The 23,569-nt window shown below is 41.9% G+C and overlaps 1 protein-coding gene and 1 long non-coding RNA gene across 2 annotated transcripts in view; one reads left to right on the top strand and one right to left on the bottom strand.

The window, feature by feature from the left end:
- LOC129783120 (BDNF/NT-3 growth factors receptor-like) overlaps nucleotides 1–23,569 on the top strand; it is a 262,545-nt gene that overhangs the window by 228,671 nt on the left and 10,305 nt on the right. The window lies entirely within an intron of this gene.
- LOC129783122 (uncharacterized) overlaps nucleotides 19,669–23,569 on the bottom strand; it is a 51,392-nt gene continuing 47,491 nt past the window's right edge. The window contains exon 3 of the long non-coding RNA XR_008745111.1: nucleotides 19,669–20,324. This is a non-coding gene — a long non-coding RNA (uncharacterized LOC129783122). The remainder of the gene's footprint in view (nucleotides 20,325–23,569) is intronic.

Raw genomic sequence — 23,569 nt, 5'->3', positions numbered from 1 at the left:
TTATATTTTACTGTATTTCAATTATTCAACTTTTCTTCTCAACCCACAAATTTTAACTTTTTCCAATTCTCCTTCCCATCCCATCAGGGGAGGGGGGGAGTGAGCAAGAGACTGTGTGGTACTTAGTTGCCAGCTGGGGTTAGACCATGACAGCCTGCTACATGAAAGTTAATTTAAGCATATGTTGAGCTTTATTGCTGCTCTGGGGCCTACCACCCTCAATTGCAAAAAGTCTACCCTTCGGTAGAGCTGCACTAAGTTTAGCAGATCACTGGAAAGATGCAGCAGTCAAGCCAGAGGGGGCATTGGGCAGGATCAGGGTTGAAATCCATGCATTAGTCATTCACTGAGCTCACCAAATAAACAGATTTGAAATAAAAAATAAACTTTGAAATAAAAAATAAAATTTTTACTCCATGAAGTCAGAGTAACTGACTGGTTAAAGATGAGGATAAAAAAAAATGGGAAAGGGATTATCTAATATGATGCCTGCAAGAGCTGGAGGTTGGATTTGATGTTCTCTCCAGGAGTGCTGGTAGATAGTGAAGGTACAGAACATTTTAATACGTAGATGTATTCAGTCCCTCTAGAAGATGCTGATGGGGACATTCTTCTCCCACAGCACACTGACAGTCACAACATTGAAAGGCCAGTAATATTCTGACAGACTAGGGCCTACCTTTCACTGCTCTGTCTCATGAAGGTATGAACAAGGCACCTGCATAGCAGCAAAAAGGATTTAAACTTCCCTTTGGAGCAGCAGTGGGTGCGTCCCCTAACTATGGCCATCAGCATTTAACAGGAAGAGAGGTAGATCCATGTTCTGGCCAGGCCCTCTCCTTTGGTCACACCCTGCAGCACCTCATAGAATAGGGGATACACCTGATGTGAATTGATTGGGTGGCCACCTTAGCAACATTATTTCTTGTGCCTTTTCCAGCCCTTGGTTTGCATCTTTTTTCAGTCCTATATACAGCCCTGTTTCTTCCACAACTCTACAGGTTGGCTTCCCCCAGCTCCCCTGACAGTCTCCTGCTCCCAGCAGGAGCATGATCTTTCATATGTTCATACTTTACAAGAGAGCATATCCATTTGCTCACAGTTGTAGGCCAACGGGGAAAGAAATACTTCCAGAATACACTGGAGATTTTCATGAGGCAATAGGGCTTTGGGTTTCCATGGTGGTTGGACAGTAGAAGTTGAAACTGTAACCAGAGGAGAGTATTGACACATATATTTTCAACTGGCACAGGGAAATTGCAGTGACTGACTGCCTTTAGGTTGATAACAGTCATTTGAGGGATCTTGTCTGTGGTAGTATTAGCAATGTGCCAGTAATCTGGGTTTATATTGGATGGGTGGGTGGGTGGATGGATGGATGGATGGATGGGTGCAAAACCCTTGGGTAATGAAAATCAGCTTCCCACAGTATTTCATACAACAGGCCTGGTTTACTTCTTACAACAGAAATTTCTGCATTAGACAAGCCTCACCATTTCCTAGAGCCCGCAAAGAGGGATAACGAACATCTGAAGCCAGAAAGTGAACAAACTTTAGCAAACACTAGAATTAGACCCCCTGCTTCAAGGCTAAGACATGGTACTTATATAGTGATCCTTGAAACTTCACATTTGCAAACAGACAAAAGGAATGATCAAGGTCTACTTGTCTGTCTGACACCTTTCAAAAGCACTAAATTAATTTTAAAAATGAGTGCTGAAAGTGGTGACAAGTGGAATGACATTGCATTGTTGAAAATGTAACATTTCATATGTGAAATAGTATGGCAGTTTCCCCTTGGAAATGTTTCTTAGGAGAACAGCACCATAGTTCAGTGATTTGGCATAGCAGTCTCCTCCCTGTGGAGAGTTCACACATTGCAGAAGCTAATTCACTAGGCCTTCTGGTTTAGATTCTAGCCCAATATTGCTAGTAACTATAACTAGTAAACATAATATAAGACTACAGCAGGACTAGCAAGTGCTTGCTTGCTTGCATAAAATGACATTTGGAAGTAAGTACTTAAGTCACAGAAAGGATCTATAGAAGTGCAACTCTAAATGAAGATGAACCATCATAATACAACTGCCATCAAGTAAACACCAAGAAACTATATCATAAATTGTATCCATAAAAATGTCATTTTTTCAGCATTGCTACAGCTACGATACAGATTTTTAAAGTATATATCTTATTAAAACTGTAATACTTTAAACCTGTTGTAACCTTAGCTAGATTGACTATTAAAGGTGGTGTTTACTTGCGATCATAGTCTGCTTAGCACATGACCATTGTAAAATGATGTGTATCAAACAGCGCTACAATATTATATGCATCACTTCCTATTTTCATAGAATCTATGAGTGTTGACTTGTGGCAATATACAGACTAGGCTTGAGCTCTAACAGCAATAGCTGTATTTTTTCTGTGCTAACACTAAAATACTGACATACAGCTAGAAGTTGATGTTCTGACTGATTTAGAAATAATGTGAACCCTGGCTTCTATTAGGTTTTCCTTCCATTTGCTGTTTTAACATTAGACTAAGGAGGGTATTATTTATAACAAGATATATCAAGTTTGTATTTACAGAATCCTGACAGTGCAAGTATAGTTTTATAACTAAATAAATCTTAAGACAGGAAAATGGGAATTAATCAAAAGTTAGATGTTCTTGAAAAAGCTTTCCTTCTTTTTCCTTCCTTGGAAATATTTGCAGCTATAACACAATACTTTCTTCTCACAAGTACTCAGTGAGCCAACTAGGAAAGATACACTCCTAGACTTGTTTTTGAATAGAGAAGGACTCATGGGAGGTGTGATGGTAAGTGGCTGTCTTGGCCACAGTGATGATGAAATCGTTGAGTTTAAAATTTTCAGTGTAATGAAAAAAAAGGACAGCAGATTTGCTTCCCTGGATTTCAAGAGAGCAAACTTTAAGCTACTCAGGGAGCTACTTAGCACTTGTCCCCTGCGAATCTGCTTTGGAAGGCATAGGAGTCCACAAGTGCTGGTCAGTTTTTAAGAACCACCTTTTAAAAGCACAGGCAAAGGCAATCCTATTGTATCATAAGTCAAGCAAGCGGGGCAGAAGACCAGCTTGGCTGAATAGGGAGCTCGTCTTGGATCTCAGGAGACAAAAGAAATTGTATGATCAATAGAAGGAAGGTCAGGCTTTGCAGGAAGATTACAGAGACGTGGTTGGTACATGCAGGGAGAAGACACAAAAGTCCAAAGCTCAATTAGAGTTGAAACTGGCCAGTGTTGTGTCAGAAAACAAGAAAGGCTTTTTAAAAGTATGTTAATAGCAAGAGGAGGTGCAAGGAAAACATAGAACCAATATTGTTGAAGACAGTCACCTGGTTTCAGCTGGGATAGAGTTAATTTTCTTCTTAGTAGTACAGTGCTGTGTTTTGGATCTGGTGTGAGAAAAATGTTGATAAGTCACTGATGGTTTTAGTCATTGCTGGGTGATGTTTATACTAAGTCAAGGACACTTCAGTTTCTTGGGCCCTGCCAGCAAGAGGGCTGGAGGGGAACAGAAACTGGGAGGGGACACAGCCAGGACAGCTGACCCAAACTAGCCAAAGAGGTATTCCATACCATATGACACCATGCTGAGTATATAAACTGGGGGAAGAAGAAGGAAGGGGGGACATCTGGCATTATGGTGTTTGTCTTCCCAAGTAACCATTGCACGTGATGGAGCCCTGCCTTCCTGGGGATGGCCAAACACCAGCCTGCCCATGGGAAGCAATGAATGAATTCCTTATTTTGCATTGCTTGCATGCGCAGCTTTTGCTTTACCTATTAAATTGTTCTTATCTCAACCCTCATGTTTTACATTCCTTTCCATTTCTCCTCCCCATCCTTCTGTTTGAGGGGAAGTGAGTGAGTGGCTACGAGGTGCTTGGTTGCCAGCTGGGGTTAAACTTTAGCACTGACATTTAGGGATGAAGAAAAAGCAGAGGCATTCAATGTGTTTTTGCCTCAGCCTTTAATAATACTGATAGACCTTGGGCTGCCCGGTTCTCTGAGTTGGAGGGACCACAACTGTGGTAACAATGACTTTCCATTTGTGGACACTGAAATTGTAAGGAACCAGCTGTATCAGCTGAATGTTCACAACTCCATGGGGCCTGATGGGATTCATCCCAGAGTACTGAAGGAGCCAGCAGATGTTACAGCAGGACCCCTCTTGATCATCTACCAAAAGTCTTGGGAGTCTGGGGAGGTCCCTGCTGACTGGAAGCTAATCAACAGTATTCCAATTTACAAGAAGGGCATGAGGGAAGACCCAGGAAGCTACAGAACTGTTAGTCTCATCTTAGTACTTGGAAAAATTATGGAGAGGATCATACTGGGTACTGCTGAAAGGCATTTAAAGAATAATGCAATCATCAGCACAGTCAACATGGGTTCACAAAGTCCTTTTATAATTAATCTGATATCCTTCTACGATAAGGTCATCTGCCTAGTGGATGAAGGGAAGGCGGTTGGATGTAGTTTTTCTGGATTTTAGGAAGGCTTTTGATACTGTCCCTCACAGCATCCTTCTGGACAAGCTGTACAACTGTGGGATGAGGAGGTTCACGGTGTGCTGGGTGAAGACCTGGCTGAAGGGCAGGGCTCAAAGTGTTGTAGTGAATGGGGCTACATCTGGCTGGTGACCAGTCACCAGCGGTGTTCGTCAGGACTCAATTCTAGGACCAGTTCTGTTCAATATTTTTATCAATGATCTGGATGCAGGAGTTGAATGGACCATTAGCAAGTTTGTTGATGATACTAAACTGGGAGGTGCTGGTGACTCTCTTGAGGGATGAGAGGCCTTGCAGAGGGATCTAGATAGACTGGAGCATTGGGCAATTGTTAATGGCATAAAATTTAACAAGAACAAAAGCCAGATTCTGCACCTGTTGTGGGAGTAATGCCAGGCACAAGTATAAATAATGCAGATGATGTTGTGGGAGTCTACTATCGACCACTCAGGCAGGACAAAATCACTGTTGAATTATTCTAGAAGGAATTAAGGGATATCTCTAGATCAACTGCCCTTTTCCTTATGGGTGATTTTAACTTCCCAGACAACAACTGGGAATATCATACAGCAGACACAAACAGGTCCAGGAAATTCCTGAAGCATGTTGAATATAACTTTTTGCTGCAGGTACTAAGGGAGTTCTCTAGGAAAGGTGCCCTCCTAGATTTGTTGTTTGTAAACAGAGAGGGACTTGTGGGCTAAGTGGTGATTGGTGGCTGTCTTGGTCACCGTGACTGCAAAGTAGTTGAATCTCAAATCTTTGGCAATAGGAGAAAAACTACCAGCTAAACATCAACCCTGGATATGGGGAGCGCAGACTTTGGGCTGCTGAAGGAGCTAGCTAGTAAGGTCCCCTCGGAATCTGCTGAAGGAGCTAGTTAGTAAGGTCCCTTGGGAATCTTCTTTTGAAGGTATTGTGGTCCATGAATGCTGGTCACTTTTTAAGAGCCATCTCTTAAGAGCACAGGAGCAGGCAATTCCAAAGTGTCAGAAGTGTAGCAAGTGGGGGAGAAGGCCATCTTGGCTGAGCAGGGATCTTCTAGAATTTTGGCAGAAAAGGAAAGTGTATAGACATTGGAAGCGAATGAAGAGACGGGATGCAGCTTGATGCAAGCAAATGTCCATTTATTAGTGATTTTCTTAAATTATATATGTTTCTACCTTCTACATATTACACACTGATTGGTTAAATCTTAAGCGTAAAAAACACTAATTGGTTAATTTTTAAGGCACACCGTTAGAACAATAGATACTTACTAGTTTATCTTGACCTAGCAATAATTTTTATTCCAAGGTTAGGGAGTTTCTTTCTACGCGGCTTTCTTAATTACATATTGGCGCCATCTGTTCCCTTATCTGGCTACTCGTTTCTCTGTCCGTCTGGTTGCCTCCTTAACTGTGCCGGCTCAGGGGCCTGCAGTTAGCTTGTTCCTTTGCTCCCAGGGCTTGTGCCCTACAAGTTCTAACAAGTCTCTATTCATCAGGCTATCAGTACTTGGACTCTTGTCCTTGAGGCCTTGTCCTACATCTCCCCCTTCCTGTTGCACAAAAAGAACCCCTGAAATCGAGCAAAAACAAGGCACAAGTAATAGAACAAATAAAAAACCAACTAAGACATATTATCAATGTCAAAATAACCCACTGTCTTTGTTCCGTACAATTTTACAATTTCCCCTTTTTGTTTTTGAACAGCTAGTACCAGGTTTGCCATGTTCTGCAGGGCCCTTGCAAACATGACAGCAACCAAGGTAATAGCAAACAAACAATACTGCCAATTGAGTGAATGGATGCCAAAAAGGCTGACATTTTCTCAGATTTTGATAACATGTTGCTGCAATGGGGCGCCTAAAATCCACGAAGCACATACCATCAAAATCCTCACAGCCATGTCCCTGAACCAACAACAAAAAGCAGTGGCAATTTTGACTCACATTCTTAACTGCCTACCAAACAAGGTGATTTAACTCTTCAATGCTTTCCCTGCTGTTACTCTGGATAAGAGAAGAACTGCTGCGACACGTTCCCATCATAGCCTCCTACTACATTAGCATCTACAGAAAGACAATTATCGACATTCAAAGTGTAAACAATATCAGCTTCTTTTGGATTAACATTATACATAGGTGGAAGGGCACACTAAACAAGAACTGGTTCAGTCAAAAAGTTCGAAACATAGCATGCCTTCTCTGAACATACCTCGGGGTCATTCCCTTCATTCCTTCTCTTTTTTATGCAAAGAGAAACACTTTTACCATAACAGAGAAGCCCCTATTTACATCTCTGAGCCCGGACACAAACCGCAGCTGTATGCACCACCAGGCTCAGGGCAGAAATCATTCATGTAGTTACATAGCTATATATCTCTACAAGCGTGCAGACACCTATTAAACACTAGATAACCATGTTTATCTTTCCTAGTCTCCTTCACAATACCCAGCTGTTCTCTCATCTCTTGTTAGGTCAAATATTCTCCAGCTTCTTCTCCTATCTCTCTCTTCAGACATTCTCTATCCTCCTCTTTTTTGCTTGTTAATTGCGACAAGGCAACGGTTGTGTGTAGCTGGGTGACCATGACCTGATTTATGTTACAATCAACTAAACACTGAATACAGGAAAAAAAAAGCATGGGAGACATAAGGCAAACATCAATAAGGTGGTTAAAGATAATTATAATAAATCCTGTAATACTTTTGAGTCATGGCCCAAAGTTTCCCAGCCGTGAGAAGAGACCAAAGGCATCCCGCCCCTGGCTCTGTTGCAGATCTTTGTTTTAAGGCTTTTGAGTTTTGTATACTTTTGTAAATTAATTCACAGTGGTCACTCAGATTCACGTAACACATCCTATCAAAGTCTTCACACTTGTGTCCCTGTGCTAATAATAAAAATCAATAGCAACTCGGTTCTGAAGCAACATATGATGGACAGAATCAACATCTCTTAATAAGCCAGAAAAAAAATAGTATTTGTAGTATTACTTTGTTTAGCAAGCTATCAGCCTAATTTACTAAGCAAGTTAAGAGCGTGTACTATTCTTACAGAAGAGATTAGAGAAGCAAAAATGTGTTATGCTGCATTCCAGAACTCAGCCTGAGAATTACAGTCTGCTGTGAGTTCTGCGTTACAATCATTTGACACATGTTGGGGTTACGATTGTGAAAGTTGCCCGTTTACAATTTTCATTGACATTATCACAGCTAGTTGTTTTAAAAGCAACCCTTGAGCTTCCTGATGTTCGACTTGTTGCAAAATATTCTGAAGCCAATCAATCAAGTTAGTATTACAGTTAGTGACTCTCTAGGACCCCGCAACACTGTGGCAAGACTCTCGCATCCTGACTGCCTTAATAGCCATCTCATTCATTTGCAAACAGTTGTCCCTGGGATACCTTGCCTGAGTCACAGAATCGGCACAGTTAATTGCTCCAGCCAACTGCTCATAGTTAACAGCAATTCCCCGATTAAGGTTTTCAATCAAGGCCACTACACATAGCTCACAAAAATCAGATAACCACATCATAGACTGTATCAGTTAGTACCATACAAAGCAATAACTTCCAATCATGCAGTGTGAGTGTATAAGGCTCTGCCATCACTTCAAGAAGGGACATAGCAAATATGCTATGAATCCCCCCTTCCCGCACTGCTTTGCTTAACCCTTTAACAGCCTCGTATTGCACAGGCTGCCACTCTGCAGGTTGATTTGTCTGACAAAATACTGAACATGCCATAGCGACTCCCAAAACCCCTCGCTTAAGCGCTTCCCACTTGCATTCCTGCCACCAATCCCTCAGACCCCTTTCACCCTCCCCCAAAATACAATCAATGCATCAGGAGAGACAAGGGAGTGGGGGAAAGGTCTAGCTCCTTTTCCAGATCTATAGGACCTGGATCAAAAGGTTTGTTATAAATTGAGACCACAATAGATCATAATCCAATTAAAATTTTTATTAATTATAGCAAGTAGAATATGAGCAAAAACAGCGCTGGACGACAGGGGAGTCTGCGCTCCGCCAACTGCCGTCCTGAGCAGTTCAAACAGTCCCTTTTTATACCTTTTTTTTTACTTTCGTGTTCATGAAGTAGTGGTGTTGACCCTTCATTCATATGCACAAGCAGCATCCTGGACACCTGGCGGTTATCTTATCTTTTGTTGCCTAATCTTTACATTGGGCTTAACATAAATCTTAATAAACAATACCCTAGTCCATAGTTTCTTACAATCCCCCCTTTTTTTCTTTTTATCCTATTATTGTTTATTAGACGCCGCTTTCATTCTCGGCACTGCGAACAAACCTTTTTCCACAATCCCAACATTTATCATAACACTCACAAGGTAATACCTCACAATTACAATAGGCATAGTTTTCAAGTGGCATAACGCATTCGCAACAATCTTCATCCTCATTAATAGATACACTCTTATATTTTGCCCTAGACCTCGTAGTTAAAATAAGCAATTTAGCTATGTCAAACCGTTCTCTAATAAAGGTTAGCGTAATATACAAGGCCCAAATATAAGTCCCAGAATCAACATAATAAGTGGTCCTGCTAAAGCAGACAACAAAGTGGTTAGCCAAGGTGAGATATTAAACCAGTTTTCATACCATGACCTGCCCGCCTCACGATCTTTCTTACGTTGATCTAACCTTTTCCGGAGTTCAGACATGGTGTCCTGGACTACTCCAGTCCTGGGGAAGTTCGGCCATTGTTGCTTTAGTGTCCCATTGTTCTGGTTCTTTTCTCCACAGTTTGTTCCTCCTCTGCCTTGCCCGTCGACTCGGTTGCTTCGAGCCACGGGGTGTACCATCTTCTCGGCAGCAAGGGAAATTCTTCAGGAGAACGGCTGCTTCGGGCTTTCTGCCTGTTTACATAGGCTTCCCACTTTGCAGCTTTAATTGCCACCCACATTGTTCCCATTTGTCCGAGTAAATTTGAGTTTCAGTTCTTTTTTATCTGGGGTTACTTTCCACGAAGTTGCAGGGGCTTTCTTAATCCGGGTAGGGTGAATCCAACAATTCTGTCCCTCAACCTTGATTGCAGTGTAGGTGGTGAGTAGGACTTGAAAAGGTCCGGTCCACTGTGGTTCCAGGGTTTTATCTGCAAAACACTTAACGTATACATAGTCTCCTGGTTGTATATCGTGAACAGGTCCATCCAGACCCCTACTGCGTGTTCCCATCACATGCTTCTCAATTCTTATTAATTGTTTGTTTAGTGCCACCATATAGGAAGTCATTGTTTCTTCACCAATCTGTGAAGACATCCCCTTTTGTACCCCATAGGGTCGTCCATATAAAATTTCAAATGGGCTAAGCCCCTCTTTTGCTCTCGGTCTAGTTCGAATTCGTGTAAGAGCTAATGGCAAAGACTGGGGCCAAGTTAGATTTGTTTCTTGGCCTAACTTGACAATCTGTTGTTTGATTAGATGATTCATCTTTTCCACCTGGCCACTCGATTGTGGTCGGTATGGGGTATGTAATTGCCAATCTATTCCTAGATGGTGGCTGATCTGTTGTACTATTCTGGACACAAAATGTGGTCCTCTATCCGAGGACATTACTGCTGGGACTCCAAACCTAGGTATTATCTCTTGGAGTAGTATTTTGGTCACTTCCCGGGCTTTAGCAGTTCTGCACGGGAAGGCTTCTGGCCAACCTGAAAAGGTGTCTGTTAGTACCAACAAATATCGATACCCCCCTTTTCAAGGAAGTTCCGAGAAATCGATCTGCCAATGTTGCCCTAGAACATTCCCTCTGCTAATGTTCCCTAGTTTTATTTTATTTGCTGTATTGGGATTATTGCGTAAACACATTTCACATTGCTGAGTCACCTGTTTTATTACAGTATACAAGTTTCGCCCTTTCAATTTCTGATTTAGACTTTTATATAAAGTATCAGCTCCCCAATGCGTCTCATTAATAATAGGGCTGTGGTCCATATTAAATTGGATGGTACCACTATACAACCATCCCTTAAATAAGTCCACTTACTTAATTTTATTTTATAATTCATGTCCTGAATTACCTTTAAGTTTTCTTTAGAATAGTTTGGCTCTTGATCTGTACTTACAGTTTGGATTTTATCGTCTGGTATTAAGGATAATTCCTCCTTTCCTACCTCCTCTGTTACTCATCTGGCCTCATGGTCGGCCAGGCAGTTTCCAATTTCCAAATCAGTGCCTCTATGGGCCACCTTATGTTCTTCCTTCCTGGATGACCCTCTTATAACAGAGGGGGCCATTCCTCACATCAAGGTCTGGCATGGCATATGTTCCCACCGCTCAACGCCTACTGGGTTGCAGCCAGCAGCGGAGCTCAAGATTCTTCTTGGTGGCAAACACAGAGGCCAACCCAGTCTTGCCCTTGACTATGGTAGGAGGCACCTGACCAACCTTATTCCTTGTACTTCATTGTCAATGCAGTTTCATCTGCACATCCCATAACAAGTCACTGTCATGGCAAAACACACAGATTTACATTAGTAGAACTACTACAGAGTGTATTTTATTTCACTTTTTCTGCCAATATCCCCACAGCCTTGCTGACCAAGGGATATTGTTTTTATCTGAACTGGGCAAGCCTCCCCCTTATCATTTTTACTGTAACAGGTAAAGCATTTTTCACCTTTCCTGGAATTTATTTTCAGATACACCTGGTTAAAAATTTCTTTTACTTCAGGGAGGTCCTCTTTTCCTCTTTTCTGTTGAATTAAAGATAAGCTCAATATTTCAATTACTTGATCATATTTAACTTTTAATTTCATTTCCCCTTCTTTAAACGTCTAGATGTTCTAATAAATCTCATGCCAACAAAGAATTTAGTGAATTTGGCATTCTTATTTGTTTTTTGTTTTTTTTTTTACTTTGTACTTTAAAGGTTTCAGGATGTTTTCCTGTTGGCCAGCAGCTCCCACAACTGTAACAAATTTATTTATTTATTTATTTTTTACTGAAGTTTAACAAGTAAGTTGGTTTTGTATTCACTGAAATTCCACCTCATACCCATTCCCTGCCCTAAAGGGGCCGTTACCGGTCCTGTTGTACTGCAAATGCTGCAGCAATTGGGGTGACATTATCAGGTCCTTCTGCTCAATCGTCAGCAACAGCAACCCCCTCCTCCTCCCCAGCAGAAGGGTTCGGGGCAGGAGATGCTCTTCCTGCTCTGCAGGTTACACAAGCCTGCCTCTGCAGCAGCACTTCTGTTTTAACTCTTTCTTACCCTGAATGCAAATCTACTACTTGTTGCTTTAAGTCTGTGTTCTTACATATCATGCCTTCGCAGGCAAACAGAAAACATCCTGCCATGCATCCCAGCATGATTCAGTCGCACCTTCGAGGGGGGTACGGGGTTTTGTACAAACTCACCCCAACACTTACACACACACACACCCGCCTCAGGTTTTACATACATCAGTACAAGTTTTTATATCTTACAACGTGTTTCGTTCTGGTTGCTCCACAGAAGGAACCGCAACCTGAACTTTTTAACACAAAAATTTCAACAAGAACATCTTTCTAGTTTAGGTCTCAGTTTTTTCCTATCCTTTTCTAGAGCCACAATCAAAGATCAGGTGATGTTAATCCCGCACTCTTTCTAGTGCTAGTACCATAGGATCCCGAGGGCGTACCAATCCACAGTCCTTTTGCCACTCAGGTTTGTCCTGGAGGACAAAGAACATGTCTGCATATGATACTTCATCCCATTTTCCCTCTGTCCTCAGAAACAACATTAATTGCAGGAGAGTGTTATAATCTAACGTTCCTCCACCTGAGGCCATTTCGCATCACTCTCCAATTTATACAAAGGCCACCACTGATTACAATATTTAACCAATTTCCTTCTATTTTCGGTACCACCATGTCCTACAATATCCCTCCAATGTTTTAATATACAACCCAAGGGCGATTTTTCACAGGGCTTACTCCTTCCATTTCCCATTTTGCAATTTGAATTACTTTGGTTTTTCTTTTTTTCCGGCCGCCTTAGCCACCCAAGGTCAGAAACACGGATAGAGCTTCTTACTCGTTTTGCACTCAAACGCCTGTCTCAAGCACTCTTGCACTCACACTCAGTCAAAATAATTAAGCTATACACGGAAAATCAAAATGCGCATCTCAATTACACCATTCACACTCTCCGGGCGGCCCGCAGTCACACAAGCAGTATGTTATACGGTACCGTGCACTTATGTACAAACTCTTAGGAACACTAACAGTTCACAAAGTATGCATTTCAATGAACAATTGCCAAAAAACAAACAATAAACAAAAACCAATTTTTCCTGGTCTTAAGCAGAGTGTTAAGTTTTCCGCTATTTGCTACTAATTAACAGAATGTTAATATTTTTCAACATACATTTCATAACTCCGAGTTTTGAACATATAACAAGACAACACATAGAACAAACAAGACACAGAGCGCTATTTCAGTTGTTACATTCCAGGAATTCCCCAATTCTTAAAACAACCTAAAGGATGTTTTTAGCTTCCTCTTTTTCCTACGCAAATGTTTCCCTTTTACTTTTGCTGTGAGGTCCCTCTTGTTCCTGTGAGATTCCGCCTTATTCCGTCCCGCCCCCCGCTTTCCGTCACGAGGCCTCCGGGCTTTTAGGAATGGCAGTAACCTCGGATTTGCTCGATCTGCCCTCAAGATCGCTAGCGGCCACCCCTTGGTCAGCAAACCCCCTCCCAAGGTACCTTTCCTCCTGGGGACTACGCTGCGCGCCAGACGTCTCCGTGCGTCTCACCAGCCGCCCCGTTTCTAAACATACCGTTTTATCCGTGGATCCAGGGGTTTCTCTCCTGCTCCCGGGTGAACAGCTGAGAAGAGGAGGCTCCTCCGAGGAAATCTCCCGGGGCGCGCCTAGGAGCGTCCGCTCCGCAGCTGGTCCCTCAGCCGAGCAGAAATCCTCCTGCCTGGCTCACCAAACTGACGTGTGGAATTAGACTCTATAACTCGAAAGTTATAAAGTAGGTATGTTTATTGCGCGCAGATGCACGGGGGATCGCTCCTCCACAAGCGTGCATGCCCGAAATGATGAACCATCTCACATTTATACAATAAAACAAATGAATATTCAATTAACGCCTATACATATTTGTTACCTAAACCCCGCTTTGTATGTTAATTAGCTTATCAGTCCTTTGCCTGGAATGTGGTGGTCTTGCAGGTTTGTAGGTGATTCATGTCCTTGTGACCATCCGATCTTCTCCAGCAAGGAGACTTAGCACTCCCTCCCTCTAGATAGCATTGGAATATCTCTCGTCCTTTTCTCATTCTCTTTTAAATAGCCCCTTTGTTAGAGGAAGAAGGGCAGGCGTCTCCTCAAAACTGTAGTTGTCTCCTCAGAGCTGTGTGCCTATGTGACCAGACATCGCACCCATGACCAGTCACCATACCCACATTCCTTGAGCAGACATATACAATCACAATCGATGTCCATTGTCGCCATTTCACACTATTTCTCCATATCGCTGTTAGCTCTTGATTTTTTATTTTAATTTCTAATTGCAATTCAACAATTAAATCTCGTCCTAACAGATTAAATTCTGCTTCAGGGACGAGCAAGAGTTCACCCATTCCAAATTTATTTTCAGTTTCGAATACCACATTTTTGATTTTGCTTACTTTAAAGGGTTCTCCTTTTGCCCCAATTACTTGTACTTTTTCAGGGGAAACTTTACATCCCTCAGGTATTTGCTTAATAGTTGATTTTTCAGCCCCAGTGTCTACTAAAAAGGTGAACTCTTGTTTATGGGGACCTATTTTTAATTTTATCAAGGGCTCATGATGACTCCGGTCCCCTAAGATATAGAGCCCCTGACTCTCCTATTTGCCACAAACTGAGTTTTTAGGAGCGCTTACCCTAAAGGGTCGCCTGGATTTACCCCAGAGTACAGCTGAAGGGCTTTCCTCAGTCGTTCCAGCCACTCAGTAGGGCTTTCATCTTTCTTTTGCATTTCATTAAATGCTTTATTGATATTCTGGCCACGGGGTACTGCTTCCCTAATCCCCTGAATTACTATAGTTCTCAGGTCCTGCATATGAGTTCTATGCACTGGATCCTGATTATCCCAATTAGGTCTTTGGAGTGGCCATTTAATATCTGCTTGGGGTTCCTAGGCATGCTGAGCATCCCACTGTTGCGACGGAGGGAAGACACAGTCGCTCAATATGAGTGATCAGCAGACTTCGTTTATTGTCCCTTACAGTCACCTTTTATGCCTTGTTATAATTAGCTCATACATATTACAAAAGTTAAGCTCATTATTGGTTAGTTGCCTAAATACCAAGCCCGCCCCTAGTTTCTCTTCTGTAGTTTTCTGTTCCCACCTGCAACATTCTTTTCCCACCAAAATCTTCCTGTTATTGTGTAACAAGGACAGCCAAAGACAGTTATTTTTGCTTTACTTCAGATAAGCTGAGAGCAATGTGCATTTTTGTCCAGCCAGCTGGACTATGTCTATGTGACCCTTTTCAGCTAGTCAGTTATCCACAATTCCCCCGTTTTTATTTTGGGCGACATAGGCCTGGTTGACCATTTTCAATAACAGCATTTTAACACAGGAAAATACACAGCCAACTTATAAAATCTCAGTTCAGAAGTATAATTCCTGAAATACTTGAAAAATAAAGTTAGCTTGAAGCTTTAATTTAGATGCTCTTTCTGTTCCAGTGATACAAAAAGTTTAAAAAATTCAAAGGTAATTTTAAAGTTCTGAACATGGACTAATGCAAGCTCAAAACCCCAAAAAGAAACCAAAATGATGTTTGACTAGGAATATTTGCAAATATTTTAGTGGAAAATCCCTGACCATTAACAATTTTCTGTCCAAATAACAACTGCCCTTATGCAACCAACCAGTCCATACATTTTCTGAAGAATACCTCATTGATATCAAAGAATTAACAAAGGGAAAAAATTAGTTCTAAGCTATATACATTCATAAGGGGATTTTTCAATAGTTACATACAGATTTACACACTAAGCCATAATGGCTTGTAGGTGATACACACAAGAAGAGTACGTTGCTTATCTGTCTGAATGTCTATGCTAAATTTGACAACTATGCCACAAGCCAAGCCTATATGGGTGCTGTGTTATGCACGTTCCTTAACAAACAGAAGTATAATAGGTAAATTCCCAAGATCTAGTCCCCAACCTAATTATATTATTTTGTAGCCAATTAAGGAAAATAACACAAATGTGCATATCTACATGTGCACACACCTTTTAGTTCAGAACCGATCTGTGATAAAAGGCCTTAGCCTTATGGCATCATCGAATCTTAACGAGTACAGTAATTAAAAATGCAGTCTTAATGTAAGTGCGATTTATGCTGACATTCCCTCAAATGCTACACGTGAGTATTTTTCACTCAACTGCCTCAAGTTAAAATAGTAGTATTTGTTAATATGTATTAAAAAATCATTAATTCTCTACAATAGCAGTTGACTTCCATAACACTATGTAAGCAAAAGAGGCTTAAGATGGGTTTTCTGAATGCTAACAATTTATTTTAGACTGTCTAAACTCAGGTCTTGAAAGATTTCACTCTGCCAGACGTAGAAACACTGTTGCACTCCAGTTGTGATATCCCTTTTCCCAAGTTGTCACATGCACATCTCGCTCAAGCAACATTATTGTTAAAGTTTCTCTCTGCTACATAAAAGCATATTGCACTTGTAGATATAAAAGACAGCACCCTTACTTAGATTATTACCTTATTACCTCATAACTCTTAGTATCTCTGATTTCATCACTTCAAAAATTCACCAGAAGCAGATAAAACCACAGCATCAGACTAAACTACACCTTAACTGCTGATTCAAATAAAGGCATTCTCTTCCAGATATGCCTAATGCTTACAAATAATTTTGGCTGGTTTTGATCAAAAAACTATTATTACAATAATGATCAAAAATAATAATCCCGTTTGCAAAATGCCTTTAAGACAGCCTCCTAGTCCCAACCAATTTCCACATTCAGAATACAGCATAAATACAGAATACAGAATAAATTATCTCCATCAAGGCAAAAAGGCTTCTCTTTAAGCACAGAGATGTTTGCTAGGTCAAGGCAGAAACCCATTTCTTGTAGGTGACATCTGAAGCACCTTTTTTTTTTTTTTTTTTTTTTTTTTTTTTTTTTTTTTTTTTTTGGTGGGTTTGTAATCAAGTCCGTATTTTTCCTTGAGAAGCTTAAGCTGTTCCTCTTGTTTCAGGAGTGTTTCCAACTCTGATTTGTCGAATAGGTCCGTATTTCCCAAAGATATCATACATTTCCTCCGCTGTGATTTTATACGGCAGGTTCCGAATATAAAGGATCCGATTGACCTCTGGGGACAGCCAGATGTTAGCTCGCTTGGCCGCTTGCATCGCCATGGCGCCGATCGGAGGGGGGGGGGTGTGGGGGGGTGCCGCCTCGGAGAGAAACCGCGGCCGGGAAGGGGCCTGCCTGGCTGCGCCGCCGCTCGCCGCTGCCGCGGGGGACCCGGATGCTATCCCATACGCTAATAACCCGGGTAATGCCTTTTTACAATCTATGTCCCGAACGCTCCGCTTTTCTAAAAAGCATATGAGCGAATCGTACGTCGCTTGTCTCTCCATGCCTTCGTCAGCGCCGTTGCAGCCTTTGCGAGATTCCGGCGACGCGTGGCCGGCGGGACCCTCTGTAGGTGCTCCCGGGCGCGGGGACTGTGCCCTTCCGCCTCCTGCGCTGCTTTCAGGACCGGTACCCGAATCTCCGTCGAACCGTGGCTCGCAGGTTCAGCCCTCTCTAGGGTCCCTGTTTGGGGCGCCATTTGTCGCGACGGAGGGAAGACACAGTCGCTCAATATGAGTGATCAGCAGACTTCGTTTATTGTCCCTTACAGTCACCTTTTATGCCTTGTTATAATTAGCTCATACATATTACAAAAGTTAAGCTCATTATTGGTTAGTTGCCTAAATACCAAGCCCGCCCCTAGTTTCTCTTCTGTAGTTTTCTGTTCCCACCTGCAACATTCTTTTCCCACCAAAATCTTCCTGTTATTGTGTAACAAGGACAGCCAAAGACAGTGTATTTTTGCTTTACTTCAGATAAGCTGAGAGCGATGTGCATTTTTGTCCAGCCAGCTGGACTATGTCTATGTGACCCTTTTCAGCTAGCCAGTTATCCACACCCATGGGTATTTCCCTTAGGGGGTACATCTGAGCTGCCCCTTTCTGACTTATAGTTATGCGTCTAGGAAGAGGGGGAGACCCTTGTTCCGACTCTGGTGGGGGAGTGGGCGCTCTGGGGACCTCAGCGGGAGCAGGAGGAGGAATGTAAGGAGGGGGGGTTAGAAGGGTTTCGTCCAACTCTTCCTGCTTTTTCTTTTGTTTAGTTTTTATTTCATTCAGTGGGTAAAGTCTAGCTCCCGGTCTTTCTAGCCACACTTCCGCATATCGACTCTCCTCCGGGTTAAGGGGTTTTTTATTATTAACCCAGAGGTTTAATTGCTGTCTTACCCAATCTTCTTCTGACCCATAGACTGGCCAAAAGACATTTTTAGAAATCTTCTTCCCTCCCCATATCTTAGTACAATATTCTATCATCTTCTGCTTATCTTTCCCTAGAGTTCAAGGGAAATATCTCCAATTGTCTAAGATATATGCCAGAGGGGTATTCTTAGGTACAGTGGGTACCCTTCCCATGGGAGTCGAAGGCTTGCTGCCCTTCGCCCCCATCTTCTGGAATATCCACAAACATACACTCACTCGCTCCCCTTGTTCCTGGCCCAGTCCCTCGTGGGAGATGGGAGACGCAGTACTTAAGAGTCCGCACTCGCTTGGTTCAGTATATCGAACCTCTCACTCGTTATATTCCAGGAAACCCAATCCCGCCCGAACGGCAAACCCGCGAACAAATTCGCAATATACTTACGCGTCCTGCGTCTTCGTCCGGACTCCCGTGCACAGAATTTTTATGGGATTTTACCGGTTTCTCCTTTGCTCATTATTCTAGAATTTAGGTTCGTCGGTAAGGTTGGAGTAAGCTGTTGGTCGCGGGGCCGCGAAATGTCGCGGGGCGCCTCCCCGGAGGACCAAAGCCCACCGTTCCTTATCCGAGTCACAGCACCAGAATTGTTATAAATTGAGACCACAATAGATCATAATCCAATTAAAATTTTTATTAATTACAGCAAGTAGAATACGAGCAAAGACAGCGCTGGACGACAGGGGAGTCTGCGCTCCGCCAACTGCCGTCCTGAGCAGTTCAAACAGTCCCTTTTTATACCTTTTTTTTTACTTTCGTGTTCATGAAGTAGTGGAGGTGTTGACCCTTCATTCATATGCACAAGCAGCATCCTGGACACCTGGCGGTTATCTTAACTTTCACAAGCGGCATCCTGGACACCTGGCGGTTATCTTATCTTTTGTTGCCTAATCTTTACATTGGGCTTAACATAAATCTTAATAAACAATACCCTATTCCATAGTTTCTTACAGGTTTATCAGTGTCAATAAAATCATTGTCTGAGTTGTCCTGTTCCCGTGCTTGGTCCTGTGTTGTGAGGGTCGCTGCAGTCAGTGACAGAAGCTTTGGGGGCAGAGGAGGTGTGGACGGAATCGCCATCGCTGACAGTGTCTTGAGAAGAGTCGCGCTGTCAGTGGAATTTACAGCTTCCTCTGGTTTAGCACCGTTAGTAGAATTAGTCCACACTTGGCAAAGAGTAGTCAGAATTTGCCACCAAGGTGCTAAATGCATTCCCGACACGGAGTTCCCCTCTGCGGCAGCATCATACAATTGTCTGCTGACCGCTTTAATTTCTTTCAAAGTCTCTAAAGTTTCTTGACTGCTCGCCTGTCTCAATGAGTACAGGTTTCTAAAGCTTCTTAAAATTTCTTCAAATATTTAAAATCTCTAAGGTTTCTTGGCTGCTCACCTGTCTCGATGCATACAGGCGTTATCCTCGGGGTTTAGGTTGTCCGCCTGGTCCAGACAGCAAGACACTCGTTCAGCCAAGCCGTCTCCTCCGGAACGCAGCCCTCTTCCACGAGCTGTCTTTTTTCCGTCCTTATTCTTCCAAGGCTTCGGAACACCACCATAGGGGTCACCATTTGAGGAGACTGAGGCACGGACTCCCTGATCTGACTAGATATATACGTCTCTTTCTGGGGATGAAGCCTGATTCCCCGTTACAGATTTCCCACAGCTCACCTCTCAACTCCGGAGGGATTTATGGCCAGCCAGCTCCTGCTTCCTTTCAGCAGATCATTCAAAGTTCTGTGGGATTCGCTGCATGTCGCTCAGATAGGCGATTCGAGAGCCCTTCACGTTAGATCCTTAAACGTATCACGTCGGGGTCACCAATTTGCGGCGAATGAAGAGACGGGACGCAGCTTGATGCAAGCAAATGTCCATTTATTAGTGATTTTCTTACAATTATATATGTTTCCACCTTCTACATATTACACACTGATTGGTTAAATCTTAAGCGTAAAAAACACTAATTGGTTAATTTTTAAGGCACACCGTTAGAACAATAGATACTTACTAGTTTATCTTGACCTAGCAATAATTTTTATTCCAAGGTTAGGGAGTTTCTTTCTACGCGGCTTTCTTAATTACATATTGGCGCCATCTGTTCCCTTATCTGGCTACTCGTTTCTCTGTCCGTCTGGTTGCCTCCTTAACTGTGCCGGCTCAGGGGCCTGCAGTTAGCTTGTTCCTTTGCTCCCAGGGCTTGTGCCCTACAAGTTCTAACAAGTCTCTATTCATCAGGCTATCAGTACTTGGACTCTTGTCCTTGAGGCCTTGTCCTACACAAAGGCAATCCTATTGTATCATAAGTCAAGCAAGCGGGGCAGAAGACCAGGTTGGCTGAATAGGGAGCTCGTCTTGGATCTCAGGAGACAAAAGAAATTGTATGATCAATAGAAGGAAGGTCAGGCTTTGCAGCCCTGATGAGATTGTGATTTTCAGCTGTCACCACCAGGCTTTCCCTTGAGTCAGGGAGCACAGCGCCTTGGAGCGAGCCTCTGGGCTCTCAGGTGAAATTCAGGCAGAGGTACAGGGAAAGGGCCTACTTTGAACCTCGTGACTCAATGGGAGGATTTCCTTACTCTTTATATGTCTTCCTTTAGACATAAACCGTTGTCCAAGTCTGAGACTGATTGGACCTAGCCACACCTAAGCTCCATCAGGAGTTTAGAAAGCAAGGGGATCCACTCTGAACCTCATGACTCAACAGGAGGGTCCCCCTTACCCTTTTGCGTCACTGGTGTCTGTGTAAATAATTCTAGATTGATTCTAACTCAATTTTCGTTTGTATGTTTCTTCCATGTAGTAAGTAATAGAGTGAACCTTGCCATCAAACTTTGTTATATCAGACTTATACAACATCACATTAAAACCACTTTCACTAATACCTTTGATGGTTATTCTTTGAGCATTCCAAATCACTTATTTGCAACAAACTGATCCTAAATTTCTAGGATTATAAGGACTATATCTGCCACCACAGGGTGTGGGTGGAAATTGCAGCCACAGCCCATGATGATTTAAAGTTGTTCTCTCCAGAACAGTTACTGCATTTGTGTCCTACCTTGCAGCAGAATTACAGATTTTTGGTCATTCTGCATTTGCATCAGGAATTGTCTCTGTAATGTCCAACATTGGGTCAATGATCCTTTATCATTATTATTCATGTCCTTGTTCTCAACCACAGCTGAATTGCACATCTGGCAAGGTCACCATCTATTAATATATTGATTATTTCTGCCCAAGGCTTAAATTCTGTGATCATGGTTTTTTTCACTAAGGTGGAAATTCATCTCTGTGGGACCATGCCATTGAAGTCACTCACTATATTCTCAATTAGAAAGCAGGGGAAGAATTACTATACACCTGCTGCTGTCTATCTGCACTGGGATGGATGCCAATTACTATATGGTATTTGCCATAAATGCATCTTCAGAATAATTAATATTAATGTGCTACAATCATGGAAACATTTTCTTATTATTAATATTTTCAAGACTGTTAACATTTAAAGCTATTTAATATTTAACATTTTATGCTAATTCTCATACTATAAAATATCATTGCTGCTGATATTAATTATGAGAAGAATACACATGTATGAAGAAAAAGAGAACAATGCAGTTAGATAATAGAGGTGCACCTGTAAGCATGAACTAGGATGCGTATGGCATTCAGAAGCAGTCCATGTAAAACTGGACCCTATATCTTTTTGTTCCATGATGGCAACACAAAGAAGGGACAAGTACTGTCTTATGTAGACATGGGGTTATTTAATCTAGGGTCTAATTGCTAAAAAAATCACAATAACTTTTTACTAAGATTTTAATACATTGTGATTCAGAAGGCTCAAAGCAGAGTGTGAGGATGGAATAAACAGATTAAGATTAAATAAAGCAGCAGAAAGTGCAATTTACGGAACGAAATGTTCTCCCCTAAATGACTCCGTCCCAGCAAAGCTAAACCAATATATGCAAGCTGTTCCCTAGGCTACTTACATAGTCATTTTATTCATCTATTCTACAAAACTATAGTGATCAGAAACAAAGGCTCTGCTTTTTGTGAGAAATATTCATGTTCAACTCAATTAGAGTTGAAACTGGCCAGTGTTGTGTCAGAAAACAAGAAAGGCTTTTTAAAAGTATGTTAATATCAAGAGTAGTTACAAAGAAAACGTTGGACCAATACTTGTTGAAGATGGTCACCTGACAAACAGTTGTAGGCCCGTTGTAGGCCAACGGGGAAAGAAATACTTCCAGAATACACTGGAGATTTTCATGAGGCAATAGGGCTTTGGGTTTCCATGGTGGTTGGACAGTAGAAGTTGAAACTGTAACCAGAGGAGAGTATTGACACATATATTTTCAACTGGCACAGGGAAATTGCAGTGACTGACTGCCTTTAGGTTGATAACAGTCATTTGAGGGATCTTGTCTGTGGTAGTATTAGCAATGTGCCAGTAATCTGGGTTTATATTGGATGGGTGGGTGGGTGGATGGATGGATGGATGGATGGGTGCAAAACCCTTGGGTAATGAAAATCAGCTTCCCACAGTATTTCATACAACAGGCCTGGTTTACTTCTTACAACAGAAATTTCTGCATTAGACAAGCCTCACCATTTCCTAGAGCCCGCAAAGAGGGATAACGAACATCTGAAGCCAGAAAGTGAACAAACTTTAGCAAACACTAGAATTAGACCCCCTGCTTCAAGGCTAAGACATGGTACTTATATAGTGATCCTTGAAACTTCACATTTGCAAACAGACAAAAGGAATGATCAAGGTCTACTTGTCTGTCTGACACCTTTCAAAAGCACTAAATTAATTTTAAAAATGAGTGCTGAAAGTGGTGACAAGTGGAATGACATTGCATTGTTGAAAATGTAACATTTCATATGTGAAATAGTATGGCAGTTTCCCCTTGGAAATGTTTCTTAGGAGAACAGCACCATAGTTCAGTGATTTGGCATAGCAGTCTCCTCCCTGTGGAGAGTTCACACATTGCAGAAGCTAATTCACTAGGCCTTCTGGTTTAGATTCTAGCCCAATATTGCTAGTAACTATAACTAGTAAACATAATATAAGACTACAGCAGGACTAGCAAGTGCTTGCTTGCTTGCATAAAATGACATTTGGAAGTAAGTACTTAAGTCACAGAAAGGATCTATAGAAGTGCAACTCTAAATGAAGATGAACCATCATAATACAACTGCCATCAAGTAAACACCAAGAAACTATATCATAAATTGTATCCATAAAAATGTCATTTTTTCAGCATTGCTACAGCTACGATACAGATTTTTAAAGTATATATCTTATTAAAACTGTAATACTTTAAACCTGTTGTAACCTTAGCTAGATTGACTATTAAAGGTGGTGTTTACTTGCGATCATAGTCTGCTTAGCACATGACCATTGTAAAATGATGTGTATCAAACAGCGCTACAATATTATATGCATCACTTCCTATTTTCATAGAATCTATGAGTGTTGACTTGTGGCAATATACAGACTAGGCTTGAG

The sequence above is a fragment of the Falco peregrinus genome, chromosome W (assembly GCF_023634155.1).
Source record: "Falco peregrinus isolate bFalPer1 chromosome W, bFalPer1.pri, whole genome shotgun sequence".
NCBI classification, from domain to species: domain Eukaryota; kingdom Metazoa; phylum Chordata; class Aves; order Falconiformes; family Falconidae; genus Falco; species Falco peregrinus.
Note: the sequence above shows the minus strand (reverse complement) of the source record. Positions and strands in the feature narration are given on the sequence as shown.